This window comes from Taurulus bubalis, assembly GCF_910589615.1.
Source record: "Taurulus bubalis genome assembly, chromosome: 4".
Lineage (NCBI taxonomy): Eukaryota > Metazoa > Chordata > Actinopteri > Perciformes > Cottidae > Taurulus > Taurulus bubalis.
In genome coordinates this window covers 11,557,699-11,574,723 of record NC_136592.1, presented here as the reverse complement: position 1 = coordinate 11,574,723, position 17,025 = coordinate 11,557,699, and positions in this window count along the sequence as shown.

The following is a 17,025-nucleotide window of genomic DNA, read 5'->3' as shown; positions in this document are numbered from 1 at the left end:
AAACAAGGCCCAGAACAGCCACAGTAATGCATTGTGTAGTGTTCTGGGTTGTTTTGTGGCAGAAAACAACCCTGTAAGTCAAGTATTTCAAAGGACATTATTGTTTCCAAAGTACATGGATTGAATTTTAAATTCACATCATGTCTGGATGATTCAAACAACTCTACACTTTGCTGCGCGATTGCAAACAAAATGTCAGAGGGTCTGTGTGCAATTTGTAAAAGCAGCATTCCAGCATACGTGCTTGAGTGGGCGGGTCAATGACCCGTTACACTGCGCCGTATCACAGATAGACTCTCTCTCTCTCTCTCTCTGTCTCTCTGTCTCATCCTCTTTCATAACATTATGGAGCAGCTTGAGGACGTGCGCAAATTAAAGATATTAACGTACAAAGTGAGAGAACAACATCCTCTTAAGCACATCAATGGAGAAAAGTGTGTGTGACTCAAAGGGAGATTTCTCAACACAAATCCAATAAACGAAATTATCAGAGTTTCTATCAGCATTACATTTACAACTTTTTTTCCTGCTTTGACCAAGTGAGATGTTCTCTCTCTCTCTCTCTCTCTCTCTCTCTCTCTCTCTCTCTCTCTCCCTTCATGACTGCCTGGAACCTACAATGGTGACTTTAATGGCCCCCCATAAGAGTGTGGTCTGTTGAATGTGCGCGAGAGAGGAGAGGATAGGAGAAGAGAGAAGAGCGCAGGAACACAATGGGTCTAGCGTTCCTTTCAGTCGGCTCAGGGCCTTATCTCCCGTCAACACACTAGCCTGTGACTGCCGCTATAGGAAAGGATTTACAATATGTGAGCGGAGGAAATGCTGCAAACTTCTCTCTTTCCTTTACTCTGACACACACACACACACACACACACACACACACACACACACACACACACACACACACACACACACACACACACACACACACACACACAAAGAAAGAGAGGGAGATAAATAGTCATCTCCATACCCGCACAATGACCAAACCTGGTTCTTGTATCTCAGTGAGAGCTCAACCATCCAGGAGATGCTGTCAACATAACAGAGTCCACATAATGTGTTAGTGAGGTGACGGAGCGATAGTGGATCGAAAGAAAGGGAGAGACAAAGCCGTTTTCGCCATTAATGCCATCAAAGAGATTTCCAGTTGCAGTTTTATGGCGCTGAGGGTTCATCGAAGCGAGTTCCCACCTTCCCTGCGTGTGTTTCATTGTGCAGTTTATCAGGCCAGCCACATGGAGTGTCAGAGCTAACCCAGTGACCGCTCAACAAAAGGCCAAATTAAGAGGAGTGAGAGGCTGTCGAACAGGGAGGCTGACAGGTTGACGGACGCCGTTCCCAAGGAGAATAGCATCCTGTCAATCTTGGAGCTGTCACCTTGACAGGAATCCTTTCTTTGGATGCAACCCCCATCGCCAACCTTTCTGTCACTCAAAGCCACACACACACACACACACACACACACACACACACACACACACACACACACACACACACACACACACACACACATACATACCTCTTCCCTTTTCAGTATTCTGCATGGGAAACAAATAAGCCCCACACACACAATGCTGCATGTGTACAGAGCCCCCTAGGGCCTAACTAACAACTAATAACTCTGAAAGAGAGAAATATAGAGAGTGAGTTTCATAAACACTCCATCCATCTCCTTGACAACTGTACTTCCACCGTGGTACTGTACACAGATCCAGCTTGTTATGCATAGTCTTTGCATCGGTTTATGGTTGTAATGTTAGTGGGTTTCAGTGTGTGTGTGTGTGTGTGTGTGTGTGTGTGTGTGTGTGTGTGTGTGTGTGTGTGTGTGTGTGTGTGTGTGTGTGTGTGTGTATCTGTATGACCTGCAAACTTACAATAAATTGGCATATTGTGGTGTGAACTACAACACTGGCACTGGACCTGAGGTTACCTGAAATTATTCATTCCCGGGTGCGGTGGGGGAGTTATGTTGCTAGCGCTGTGGGGCTTCCCCCTGCTTGCTTGTTCACATTATTTAATCAGGACTGGAGCAGTTTTGAAAAAAGTCCTCCTGGCTCCATATAAAGGCAGCGCTTGTGTTGGGGGCGGGCGAGGCTGGTGAGATGGAGTCGGGGCAGAACAGCTGTCTGTGTGTACTTTACAAGCTGGTCCTGTTTGTTCTGTAGACACAGGAGGGGTCAGAAGGGTGTCAGCTTTGTCTTCTGTCCCCCTCTACGGCTGTGTGCGTGTGTAGGTGTGTGTGTGTGTGTGTGTGTGTGTGTGTGTGTGTGTGTGTGTGTGTGTGTGTGTGTGTGTGCGTGTGTGTGTGTCCGGCACAGGGAGAGAGAGGTCAGGTGGGTGAGGCAAAGGGAGTAACAACCCAGTGTGGACAGGTGGAGGATTCTCACAATGGGAACTAGAAGTACCTTTTTCTCAGGCTCTCTCTGAGTAATTATTGCTCATCTAATATATGTGTGTATTTATTTATTGGTAGTTTACATTCATAAACATTACTGTAAATGCACCAAAGTCAGCCAAAGGTTTATTTGTCATCTATAGTAAAGCTTTTTTTTTTTATCTAAGTCTAATGAAGTACAGAGTTTGCTGCTTTCTTCTGTTTTATAACATTGTTTGTTGAATACCTTCAGTTTTTGACCTTGCCTCTGGAAACTTTTGGTATGTTTCTTTATTTTTGGACTATTTCCAGTTCTATGACTAATCAATTAATCCAAATATTATTTTTGCAGCCTAATCTATAGCCTACTTAGACAGAGATAGCCATCTTAAAAGCAATATAAAACGTTTATAACTATTACATAGGATATAAACATGCAGCAATACTTAAAATGGGAATGTAGTAATATGTGCTATAAACGATAGGACAAATACTCATCATCAGGTTCTAATTTTAAAAATGCAACACAGAAGCGTAAACTAGAGTGGTAAAAATGGCAAAATTATGACAGTGATAATAGTAATATTTAGTCTGTCCATCTTCACATCAATCCAATCAACTGACTAACTAATACTACACAGAGACAACAATATAGTACAAGTTATGCATTTACTGTCTCGTGTTCACATGCAGACAGAGATATATATATATATATATATATATATATATATATATATATATATATATATATATATATATATATATATACATACATTTTTTTCTAGTTCAGTTCTTTGAAATCTGTTCTTGCATTTTTTAAATAAATAAAGTATGCAGTCTCGTGAACTCAATTGTGCTCTCCTTGTTGTCCTCGTCGTCCTGTTATGAGGAAACAGCGGCACCCACGGGCTGACAGCGGGACTCAGACAGTTGTATTCACTCTCTCTTGCTTTCTGATTTCACCGCTGTGGTAGCGTCTGAAATAATTAGTTTTAGGGTGCTCTCTTCAAGTCATACATTCACATAATTCATATTATTTATATATTTTTCAATGCAATTGATTACCCTTGGCAAAAAAATATGTTTTTGCCAAGGGTAATCTATAATCGCGGATTAATATGCGTTCGTATCGTTTTGTAATTTAATATATTAGCCTACAATGGCATACTTTTGTATCCAATATGGGATATTTGTAGGCTGCAATTTGGATGAGTTTCAATTTAGAAAGGATTCCTGTACATAGCTGCCAGCTCGCGCCTCTGATGGGGGGGGGGGGGGGGGGGGGGGGGGGGGGGGGGAGCGAGAGAGAGAGAGAGAGAGAGAGAGACGAGAGAGGGGTTAGGAGCTCCAGATGGTGTTTAAACGCAGACAGAAGGCTATAGCGAGGACAGAGATAGGAGGAGGAGAGAGCCGCGGTTACTGCGTACAGTGAGCTCGTCAGCCCCGTTCATCAGTGAAGACAAAACAAGTCTGCAAACCCCCCAAAATTGTGAGTTGGGAAAAGAAACAGTCAATTATGTTCAGCTGACTGTGAGTGTTTTCTGCGGGAGAAGTGGTTCTCTTTCACACAGCCATCTGAAGACAGGTCGACAGAGGATCGGCGCGTCGGCGGAGGAGAAGGACCGCACAGAGAAACGTGGTGGTAGAGTAGCCGCTCACGGGCTGTCAAGAAACCGTGTTGTTTTTCAAGAAAAAAGGAACAGAATTTATCGGATGTATAAGGACTTGCTCCTGACACCATGGACTGTGGCTGGGCTGTGAACTAAAGAAGAGGGTTTAAAGTTGTCACATGAGGAATAACAATCGCACCCTACAGACAACAGGATCCGCATCTTAATCATTTGCGGTTTTACACGGGATACGCGAGGATTTGTGGACAAAGTAGAAACCCGGTTATACTTTTGGCTGCCAGAAACGACCAGAAAGCACTTTTTTTTATATGATTTTTTTCTTCTTCTATGTGGTGCGGTTAAAATGAGCAAGAGAGCGGATTTACATGACTGGGACAAGTTGTGATTTTTTTTTCACCGTCAACACAAAAAGCTGTTTGCTTTAAAACACACAGTTCCTGCAAAACCAAAGACATCAATGTGCTTAAGGATCCAAGAGACTTGGCGAGAGAAATACCTCATAATTTATTATACCTGTAAAGTCAAAGCCCCGTTTGACCTCCCAAAGGAAAGTTAAACATTTTTTGTCTCTTTTTCCTCTCAATATATATATGAAAGGAATATCAACTATTCCTGCACTACCTAGCCAAGGCTTTGTCATTTTCCCCAACTAATGAGGATTGAGATGATATAAAACCTGTTTTAGAAGTTATCTGATGTGGATGATCACCGCTACAATTACCTCAGCTTGACCTCGACCTTCACCAAGTAAGTACAACCTGCAAACTCAACTGTGTTGAAGCAAATCAATGGAAACAATCATTTTGTTATTGGTGTGAATTGTGTTTCAATGCACTAGGTCTTTGTTTGTTTTAAATAATTTATCAGGACATGATACAATGCAAGTAGTGTTTCACATTCAAAGGCTCAGATGGCTGAAATATCTCAAGTTTAAACTCTCACATTCTGGTCAACATGATTGCAGCTGTTAGAGCTGCGTGTTAATGTCAAGATGAAGACAAACCAGGCTACCGTTCATAGATCTATTTACTTGAAATGCCTTTTTGCTATATTTATATTTTTTTCTGGAATTATATTTACTTTAATTTAATAATTATACATAAGAATATGTCTTCAACGGGTTTAGGATATATAGGGGGATGTATTGAATCCTGTGTGAGGGAAAAAGCAAATTTCTTATTATTATTTAATTGTTGCTTATAATGTGGAAGGTGTAGAGATTGGGACATGCAGACTGAAGAGCAAAGTAGAATGGCCAGAAAAAAAGTGAGTCTGATATTAATTATTATATCATAATTATCATTAACAAGAGATGCGCTTATATCCTTTCATTTGCTTTTGTGTCTCTTGAGCGAAACGTGGTGAGAGAGCTGAGGCGGAGACAGAAAGACTGAAGGGGGTTCATGTGTTGTTTGCACATCAGTCTGTGCTGCACATCAAAGTCAATTCTTTGGTCTCTATGAACTTGGAGTCCTCCCAGACTGGTTGGAGGCGATAGGTGTGAAGGGATACACTTAGACATTTACTCTGACCTGAACTCCATGGGGCCTCAGATTGCAACCCCCACTGTAATGATACTGTGGTGCATCACCAGTGTCCACTTTCGTGTGAACAAAACGAAGAGCAATCCTTTCTGGAGAGGGCAGGGTGTTTGTATTACTGTACCAACTTGTGGAGACATTAAAGGAGGAGGTATAGAGGAAGTGTTTAACAGGAATACTATGGCAACCACAGAAAATAAATGCAACCGCAAAGGGACTGAAAAAGCTGAAATCATGGTGGATAATATATAGTAAGCCTTTGTGACTGTAGGGACACTCCCTGAGAAGAAACAAGATCAGCCAAAGGTTTCTACCCCCACTTGAACAGCCTCAGCAGCACACTCCTGTGCCTGTGAGTGCAACAGTAAAACACTCAGGCCATTTTCTCTGCAGGACACGGCCCTGTATAATTGGCCCTGGTAAATATCATCTGAATAATTGAACAGTTAATAATAGTCTTGAACAATGGATGGGAGGTTGCAGGGGTGAAACCGCAGTGCAGACACCCTGCCTCACCGCACATTATACCTCCATCACCACCAGTGAGCGTCACAGGCTCTCTCCTTCCAACGCTGGCCGCCCCGTCGCTCAGCTGGGCCCGGTCAGCCGCCTGCTAAGGCAGATGTCCCCACTTCATCATTAAGTAGCTCTCTTAAAAGGCAGGCCATTCATTATGACCCCAGTCTGCCGAGTGTTTATTCAGTTCCCGTGTACCACAGGTGCATTGATGGGACGTCCTCTGTTTCATATGCAAAAGGAAACATACCACAGGACTTTAAAAGAAACGGCAGCAGGCTAATTCACAGGCCAGTGGAGAGTCAGCATAAAGTCTGCTATTTAATGACTAAAAGAAGCGCTACATACTTCACTGCCATTTATTCACGCTGGGATTTTGCTTTCTTGTTTCATTAGTCTATGATTCATTGCTGCTATTTCAGCCACATCATGTCTTATGTTTTACCTTCAAGGTATCAAAGGTCCAATGATGTTTGTACCCTTTCTAGCACTTGCCAACTAGTTTATCAGGAGCGGTTGAGAGTCAGTGCTGTTTATCATCTCTGTGTCATCTGGTGCAGGTGACGCGACTCGTTCGATATCCTTGACTTGATGCTCTAGGATCTTTGTACTGCTTATGCGTTTACTGTATTAGTGTGTGGGCTCGTTGCGTGTGCTCGTTGTGTGCGTGTGTGGTAATTATTGTGATCTAAATGCGGGCAGTGCAGGTGAAACTGGCTGTGTCCTCATTAATGAGTAGAGCAGATGGCCTCGGGTGGGTGGGAGCTGCGAGCCCACAGCAAGCTAGTCAGGTGGTCAGCACAACACAGACACCTGGGCCATCACAAACAAGACAAGCCAAGCGGTTGACACAAGCCGAAGACATCTGGCCTGTGTGTGTGTGTTTGTGTGTGTGTGTGTGTGTGTGTGTGTGTGTGTGTGTGTGTGTGTGTGTGTTTACGTGTCTGTGTATGCACGGTCCTCCTGAAAGTCAACAAACAGATATAGTTTTGTATCTGATTAGGTGACCCCTTGAAAAGGAGCAGTATACTTGTACATGCATTAGTTGTGAAAGAGGTTTAAGATATTAAACTATACAGGTAATAGAAACAGGGAAACATTAGAGAACAGTGGTTTAAACATTTTTTTTTCTTCTTCTGCTTTCTCTTCAGTCAATCTCGAACACAATCCCTAAGTTAGAAAGCATTGCTATACAGCGTCTCCTTTTACACCAGGGTGACACTAAGCTGCACAGTGTGCTTGCAGCCTATTTATGTTTATGTTTGTGTGTTCATGTTGTATTAAGAGCCTAATATCTGCCTCTAAAACTGTGTTATTGCACATACAGTAGAGTACACCAGACGCTTCAAAACAAGGTGGTTTGTGCAAATATGTTTCATCCCTCAATTCGGAGTGTTGTTTGTGCTTCTGTACTCAACATTTTTATTTATTTGTGACTTCAATTTCAGAACCACTCAAGGGGACTATCCTTTTCTAAGATTAGCTGATTATAGACAGTTACATAGCTTTACCTCCAGGATCAGCACATTAGCCTCCAATAGATAAAGGTACTTTAAAAATAAGAGGGAAAATGAAATCCTCCGTTAAGTTTGTGTATCAGAGAACAAATGGCTACAGTAAGATGAGAACCGCAGAAAGTGAGTGAGCCATAATTGTTGGTTAAATTAGTCTTACCATTGCCGCCCTGTGATTGTGTGTGTTCATGATAGGAGCACAAAAAGTACACTAAATTATTATGCTTGTTAAAGAGGAGACAGCGACACGTTATGAAGGTTATATGACTTTGTTAATTATTCTTTGGTTTGTTCAGGATGACAAATTAATGGCAGCCTCGTGCAGAAACTCAGTGTACTTATTGTATAGTTAAAGCGAGTTTAATGAGATCAGTGTGTAAATGTGTGTGTTTTGTGTAGATATGGGGTTAAGTAAGTAACTTAAGGCATGATGAAGTAACGTTCCCGGCGTTGAATCTCTATGGTTTCACTGTTGTTTATCCTAATACACAGTTGGAAGGACAAGTGTGGTTCTGTCCGCCTCCTGCTCTGTCCTCTGTCCTGTGTGTGTGTGTGTGTGTGTGTGTGTGTGTGTGTGTGTGTGTGTGTGTGTGTGTGTGTGTGTGTGTGTGTGTGTGTGTTCTGGTCTGCCCTGGTCTGCTCCACATGTGTTTGACATTACTGTGACAAGGCTGCCCAGCCTCTCTGGGGAGATGGAGAATGTCAGAGACTAGAAGACTAGAGCGGAGGAGCAAACAGCTTCCCAACATCTGATGGAATGAGAAACACACTCACTGGTTGGCTGGCCTGATGACGCCACAGCGTGGGAGCAGAGCAGAGGGTGGAGGCCAAGTAAAACCCTCAATATGTGTGTGAAATATCACTCTTCCTCTTTTTTCCCTGTTCGCTTCCCGGCATGTCCCCATATCCTCTCAGATTCTCAAGAATAATATATAACACACAAACAAATACACGCTCATCATTTATTCTCCGCGAGGCTGGTCATTACTCTGTTTTGCATCCACTGGAATGGTCAGGTCTCCATCTTTTCTCCATATTTCCCTGTATGCTGAGCAGTTGAAATTATCCTCACTACCTTGGCATTCAAGCATGAAAACTCACCATTTATTGTCGAGCATTTTGGGAAATTATTTTTTGAATTGACTCATTTTACTAAAATTACTTCAGCACATACAGCACTGACAAATTGCACCCTCAATTATGCATTTGCAAAAGAGAGGCACATTTCCAGTGCTCAGAAATGCTCAATCATGAATGCAAATGAAACAAATGTCACAACATTGATGAATTCACACGTAAAGTACCTAGCTGAATTGATAGCTATAGAAAGAAAAGGACTTCCTCCTCCTCCCTTCCTTGTCTTGTGCCTATTTCACCTCCTGCTCTCCCTCCTCACCTTTCACTTCCTCACTGACCTCTAACCTTCTTTTGACCTTCCTCTCTGCCTTGTCCAATTCTCTCAGCGGCGCCTTCTGCTTCACGGTAGGAAGTGTGTTCAGATCAGAGTCAGACAGAGGAAGCAGCTGGGCTAATCTACAGTAGCGCTGATCTCAGTTTTAATCAAACCAAATGGACAGGCCAACAGAGAAAATAGGAAGTTCATATCGCCAACGCTACCTGATATAATGAATCCCTCCCTTTCCTTCTGCCCCACACCGAGTCCTTTAGCACAGGCGTGGAGTAAACAAGCACAAAGGAACACAGACTGGAGTTATTAAGGCCTCTACTCTAAAGCGGTCCTCTCTGGACGTCTGGGGAAGTGCTGTAACACCGGAGCATGTGTGCAGAGATTGGGAAGGAAGGCATCTCTCTCTCTCTCCGTGTACAGTATTTGTGAAATTAAAAAAAGCCGTTATCTCCTGGAAACAGATCCTGTGCCACACAGATGGTTCCGTCTCTCTTCAAATGGGAAGCTGAGCAACTGAGGGCCGTTGTGTTACCAGTTAGTTGTACAGACCTTAATCTTGGCTCCAGCCTTCCTTCCTCTGCCTCCCTGTCTCTCTACACACACACACACACACACACACACACACACACACACACACACACACACACACACACACACACACACACACACACACACACAGATAAAAGTATTGCCAGTGTAAAGTACTAATTTCTCTAGGAAAATGGATATTTTACCGTCTCAGAGGTATTTGAAGTGCAGAGAGAAGAAGGTCAGAGATTTACTTGATGTGTCAAAGAGCAGTGGTCACTTTGAGGAGAGAGTCATCGCCTGGCATTTAAAAAAGGAGCCTCGGCAGGCTGTAGGGGTTGTGTTTGATGGTTTCCACAGTCTTTCAAGTGCTACCTCGGAGAAAAATCATCCCATTAGTAATGTGTCTGACCTCTGAGAGTTATCATTTAACAAGAGGTCTCTCTACAGACTTTCAGATTATCATAAGTGTTGTGGTTATATTTGAGTCTGTAGACAGTATCAATTACAGGTTTGTCAGGGACCTTTCTAAAGAGCAGTGCTATTGTGTACAGCAGATATTCTAAGGATGGGAGTAAAGTTAAAAATATCCCTATTGCCCTGTCATTTAAAAATTTAGCTCCTGACATATGTCATTAAAACTACATCATGTCTCAGAAGATCTCACCAGTATTGTATGCAGGATTGAGTCCACTCCTGTCAAAATTATAGAACTGTCACTAATTTACATTTATACTTAGTGGCAATGCCAATGCACAATTTGGGAATTAATTAAACTGTTCATACACTTACATATTCTAATAGATTCTCTCAAACTCCTTATGATCCAAAAAGGGACAGTTCCTTTATAGTATCACTGTTTGCTGTCCACTTACTTTGACCATGACATGACAGCGGGTCATCCTAATTTGCCAATTAGCTCACATAATCAGCATGTTATTGGCACCGCAGTCACTCTCCTCCTTCCACCGCTCGCTCCACAGTTTTTGTGGCGGCGTCCCGTAGTCGGCTCGCGTCCCAGAGGAGGAGCTGGTATTTATTTCAGCAGCTTCCAGCATGAGCTGGCTGTAGGCTAAATGGAGAAACTGTCAAGCTTCTCTCTAACCTGTCACATGAGTGCCTGCCCCCCCACCCATCCTCCTCCGCCACATTCTGTTTCCCACCGGTTTGTGTGTGTCAATGTGTGTGTGTATGTGTGAAACCTATGGGGTCCTGCAGGATAATGCAAAACACCCTACCCATACCTGGCTAATGTCAGGAGCTATTGTTACCGTGCCTGCAGGCCAAATGAAGAGGTATGAGAGTGCTGGCAGACTTGGGAGCAGTTCAAGACAGTTTTGTCAGCGCTGACAGCTCCATAGTGACAGAGCAGACATTTAACACTGAATGAATTGAAATACATGACATCAAGCAGGAGAATGACTAATCTGCTGTTTGTTTTCCTATCTTAGCTGTAAGTGGCAGCTCAGTGTCAGGTTTTTAACGGTGCACAAAGCGCATGAGCTAGAGACATGGGGAAAAATAGGCAGCCACAATTCACACATTCCGTTTAACACACACACACAAGGGGTTTGGGTTTATGAGGAGGAAGGACAGAGATGCTGCAGTTGCCGTGGTGTGTTGCCAGGGTCAAATCTAAGTCTTTTGTGCTCCATAAATCAGCAGGCAGCAGCGGTGACGTAAGAACAAACAGAGCTGCTCTCTGCTGCAGCTGGTTGGAAAGAGGGAGAAACAGGAGAGAGGAATACAGAGAGGGAAAGAGAGAGCAGGACAGCAGCTGTCAGGCCTCCATCGCACACCTGTCACACAGGAAGTGAGCTCCGGCCACTGTTTCCTGGATACACCTCCTCAAACACTGCTCCTGGAAGAAATGGAGGGAGGACATCTGCTGCGAGGGGGAGACAGACAGCCAGCGAGACTGATACACAAACAGATCAATAGAGACATTTGATAAGGATGAGGAATAAATGCCAAATATTAAGAGTTAAAATACTGAGTTTCCCATGCCGGTGTTGCCGTTCTCACGTCAGCAGCCTTGTGGTCCTGTTTGCATGCAAATGTGTGTCCAGATTACGCACAGTCAAGAGGATGTTTGTGTTATCACAGAGCTCTACGACGGACAGGTCACTCTGAGGAGACTCCCACAAATACAATAAGCCCACATGCCCTAAACTTAACAGTGGGACATTCCCACGCTTGCTCCTCTCAACCACCCCACTCCAAACCTCAACCCACCCGGCTCCCCCCTCCCTCCAGTGACCAATATGATCTAATCCAGATGTAAAGTAGCGGCTCACAAGATGTACGTGTAATTTTCGTTACATGGCTCCGGTCCTCTCAATACCTCCTCCTCCTCTATGTTTGTGCTTCCCCAGCCTCTCTCGCCACTCAGCTCACAGTCTCCACGTCGAACTGATCAGAGCAGGAAGTGATATCACTCATAGTCACAGTACTGCTGATAAGGCACTTGAAGCTCTCGTCTCCTGTTTTGTTTCTCCTCTCGGCCTCCAGAGTTGCTCTGTTGTCGCTGCTGTTGGTAGAAAACCTCTTCTTTGTTTGTCAGACTTGTCAGGCTGGGTCCTCAGGAGGCCCCCCTTGCCCTATTCCCAGGCTGCCCTTCATGCTGCCTTGTATGCAATTAACAGTGTAATTAAAAGCCTGATGAGCTAATTGGTGCTGGGTGAGGCTGCAGGTGTTTGGATCGGGAAGCTCATTTATGTAAGTGCACTTATTGTAAACATCCTCCAACAGCTGATGACAGAGGCAGTTTTCAAAAGGGTTTTATTCTTTTATTGCTATTCATTATGCATGTGTTTATGGTTATTTTCAACTGTAATGCATTAAGAAATTCATCTTTCTCTCTTTTACTGTGAAAATCATCTGGGCCCCTGCATGCCGTGTGTTGCAGGTAGATATGCAATGCTCACTGGGAAGAAGGAAACAGCAAAAGTGTAGCCAAAGCGTAGCATTAGATTGTGAGCTGACAGTGAGTAATGGATGAAACACCAATCAGCTTAAGTCATCTCAGGTCTTAAAGACACAGGCAAAGTTTTAGACTCGTGCATAGCTCTATTTCATACCTGTAGCAACAGCGTACTGGATATTAAAATCAATTATGTTACTGTATGTCTGATGGAGCCCACTAGCGCATCTCAACCGAAAGCGGAATGACGAAAAAAATCCTGATCTGATATCGAAACATGGCAGCCTGAGGCTGAGCTGTCAGCTGGCAAAATTAGGCACATGGCTGACAGGACGAGGAAAAGAAAGAAAGACGTGAGAAGGAACAAAGGAGAGTTATCATTCAGAGCAGAGCCTATATGTAAATCGTTCTCTCCGTCTTCTTTTCTGTCTCTCTGACCCATTCTCAGATGTACATGCACAGTCACCTCCTCATATAGCGGTGTGTGTGTGTGCATCCCCTTCGTGTCTCCTACTTCCTCTCCCATATCTCTCTCGCTCTGTGGCAGCTGTGCTGGTGATGGCTGTGTGCCCATGGTGCAAGCTGGCTGTGGGGTCCCAGGTGGCCCACATGACAGTTATTGATGTTCAGGTGTTCAACTCCTCTCACACAGAGACCCTGGAGCAACACACACACACACACACACACACACACACACACACACACACACATACACACACACACACACACAGATACAAGCAGAAGCACAATACACATGCATGCGCTCCAAAGTAGTTCATGTGCATACACAGAATACAGAATATACACAGTACATAAAAGTAGTCATGCACTTGCACAATTATGCATTTAAACTGTGTATTCCTCTATTGCTGCTGAGGAAGAGTAAACAACATAGTCACAAGTACAACAGAGAACTCATGCATACAGCTGCTGGGCTGTCTGGCGAGTAACAAGAATTACAGTTGTGAGATGAAAACAACAAGCTAGTCACTGTGAAAATGTATGCAGTTTAGGTTGTATATGATTCCTAGGGTCCAGTCTTTGTGACCACTTTCTATGTGTATGTGTGGTGGGATAGCCAGTGTTGGTACCAGCGCCCACTGCAGTCCTAACACACTCCAGATGTGTCTGGCTAGCCGGGGAGTTGTTCTTGGCACGGCTGCCTCGGCTGAATGTCACAAATACTTTCCTTTATTTAGGAATGGCTCTGGGTTAGTGGCTGGAGGAAGGCGAGAATGGTTGGATCGTGGGGGGAGGATGGAGGGAGAGAAAAGAGGAGAGGTAGATGAAAAGAGCAAAATAAATGATTAGCAATGTAGAAGGAAAGGGGGGAAGGAGGGAGAGAGGTTGGGAGGGGGGGCTAAGAGAAGAGATGTTGAAGGGCAGAAGATGGAGAGGGAGGAGGGAAGGAGGAGGGAGTAGAGCGGCGAGGGAGCGAGGCAGAAACAGCTCCAGTCTAGCATCTGGATTTTATTAGCAGCCGTTGGGAAAATCTGAAAAGGAAGTTTTTTCTCTGCAAGCACGTCGGCAGCAGTGATGTGCTGCACATAACCACTTCACTGCCGACGAGAGGAGCCAGGCCCTCCCAAAGGAGAACAGATGGTTGCTAGAACTTCAATACAATTACATCAATAACAGCTTTCACAGATATAAGCACTGTATGACAGGATCCCTGCAGCTCAGAGAGACAGACGTACAACTCCTCTACCCTTAGCCCCCTTAGCCCTGGATAGATTGTCTTTAATCCATTCTCACTCTCTGCCTGTCCTCAAGTTATCCTTGTTTTTTTCTGGCCTGTTTAGACATTTTAAAGTAAATGATGAAGCTTTTGACTTGGACAAACTGTGACTTGTCAATGACTTGCTCATGGTGATCTGATCAAAGACAGGAGAGCTTTTGTCAGTGCTTATTAAGGAGAATCACCCCCCTCATCCAGTTTGTTTTTTTGTTCAACATGTTTGTTCAGCCGGCACTGCATGTGTACTATCACAGGGATTCTCAAGTAACATAGGGTAAAATATGTGTTTGTGTCCGCAGCGTGAGCATATGCATTCAGCAAACTTGTGAGCATGTGTGCATACATCTGTGTGTGTGTGTGTGTGTGTGTGTGTGTGTGTGTGTGTGTGTGTGTGTGTGTGTTTTGTGTGTGTAGGCACTGCAAAGGCTTGTCTCCCACCCTGTCATTAGTGAAGGCTTTAAAGCCTCTGAACTCTAAATCAGCTCAAGATGAAGTGGAGTCTGGGATCTGTCTGTAGAAGCAGCCTGAGTGCTGACACGCAAACACACACACTCCCATCTTACCTATGACACAGTTCCAACTTCACACAGATAACAAGGCGTATGTAAGAAAATATAACTTTTTTACAAATGTATATTGCTCTGGGTTAGAGGAAGACAATTTATTGGGCGTGTGCTACTGATGCCAGCAGTCATTTTCTTTTGATTGGCTTTTGGGCTGGTTCTGTGGAGGGTTCTGTACATGCTGTATCCCCAAGTCTTAGGTCCAGGGCACAGGGCTACAATCCCCATGTTTTGATACGAAGGCCTGGTGGGAGGCTGGGGGCCAGGGGCTCAGGCTCTGTTTGTGTGGACTCCTCAGCGGCCTGATAGGGAACAGATGTGGGAAGGCAGGCGGCCGGGCAGCCAGCCAGAGCAGCTGGGAGAAATTAAAAACAACAGCATTCCTGGAGACATGGGGAATTACAGTGGGAGGGATGGAGGGAGGGAGGGATGTAAGGAGCGAAAGACAGAGGGAGAGTTTTAGGGCAATGTGGTCACTGGTGAGAGTCTCTGTGGAATACGAGAGATTGAATAGACAGGCGGGATTTAAGGGGACTGTTGTGCAGTGGTTAGCTAAAGCTAATACGTTGCAGCTGTATTTCCAGTGGAAGCACAAGCTCACATGCACAAACACGCATATATGCATACAGTCAACAATAAGCCAATGTGAAATGAGACCAAAAATGTATCTGGCGTTTAATGGCTTGTCATGGTACTATTTGTGTATGTTCTTAAGGGGTTTAATCGAGATGTCCATTACTCTATAATAAGACCTTAAAAGGTTTTTAGAAAGTTAGACAACCCACTGTGATATGTGTGTTCAGTACGTAATTGTTTTTCATCTTGTTTCATCATGGCACAAGGGGAGAGTAGAAGAGAGAGAACATTTTTAGAACTCAGCTCGCAGACTGTTTCTTTGGTGTGCAATCTTTAAACCCAAATTACGTCAAACGTGCAGACATACAGCTGTTCAGAGAGTCGTAGAAATAGAGGCAAACAGCGGCCGAAAGGGAGGTAATGACTGCATCCTATTGTTTTATTTTCAGCCTAATATTCAATAGTGACTGTTTGGAACGGACGGCAAGGTATCTGTATCCTGAGCAGATCTATTCTCAGCTGTATTGATCCCAAAGTGGCTCCTCTCAGAGAGCCAGATAAAAACCTGTGGGGGGAAATAGAGCAGCTTGCAGACAGGAGCATGAGCATGGACCAGACCTGGACCTTTAACCACAGGTCTGTTTTACCTGGTGTGCCACCTCGCACTCTCTCTTCTTTTCTACTTCTCTCGGTTTGAGTGTTTTGTCCTTCAGCACAAAGCACAATGGGAGCACAGATGGCCACAGATGGGGTTGCAGACCAAGCAGACTTCCTAATGTATTAAAAGTGGAATCCAGAGCATGATGCGTATGTGTGTGCCCTGTGCCTGTAGCTGGTCAGATTAAACAGCTGTCTATAATCCCACGTTGGGAGCAGACAGAAAGACAGGACGCCCCCTTATCCTCCTCTCCTCTCCTCTCCTCTCCTCTCCTCTCCTCTCCTCTCATCTCATCTCATCTCATCTCATCTCCTCTCCTCCTAAAAGATCATATGTGGACCCAGCTCTTGTTCAGTTGAGTGCAACTTCAGATTTCTCAATGTGGGGACAGAAGGATTGCTTATTAAAATGCATATTATGATGTATACGGCATGTAAGTCCTTTAACGCACACTGCATATAGTGGCACAGTACAATTGATCAAAGAGGATGTTTACTGAAACATATGGCCGCCTTGCTACAGGAAGCAGCCCACCAAATTGGCAGAGATAGTCTGTTTGTGTGTTTAGGGTTCTTTAGAAGAGAATGGCTGCATCTATTTATACCAGCCCTCCCCATCTGCCTCTATCTACAACCTTGTGTGTTTATGTTCAGTGCGTCTGGCATGGGGAAAACAGCAGAGTGCCCCTCGTGTTCTTGAGGATCACTGTGTCAATGGCCCTCGTACAGCACACTCCAGAGTGGCACTCTTTAAATACAGACACCAGCTGTTGAATGCGTCTACATGAGCTCTCAGAAATAGGCTAACACCAAGGACTGAGGCCAACTGAGGCAGGAGTCTTGTGGAGGAAAACAAAGGGTTCACAGTTGGCTCACGAGGAGTGAAATGACAAAACACATTATTTGAAAGTGATTTAACATGTTAGTTTGTGACTACAATACATTTGCAGCTGCAAAAGAGGTTCAGTTGTATGAAAGGCCTTCGGCTGTTTGGTTTGGTATTGTTTTTGTTATTAGTAGGATAACAAGGAGTAATCACTGCCTATAATAACC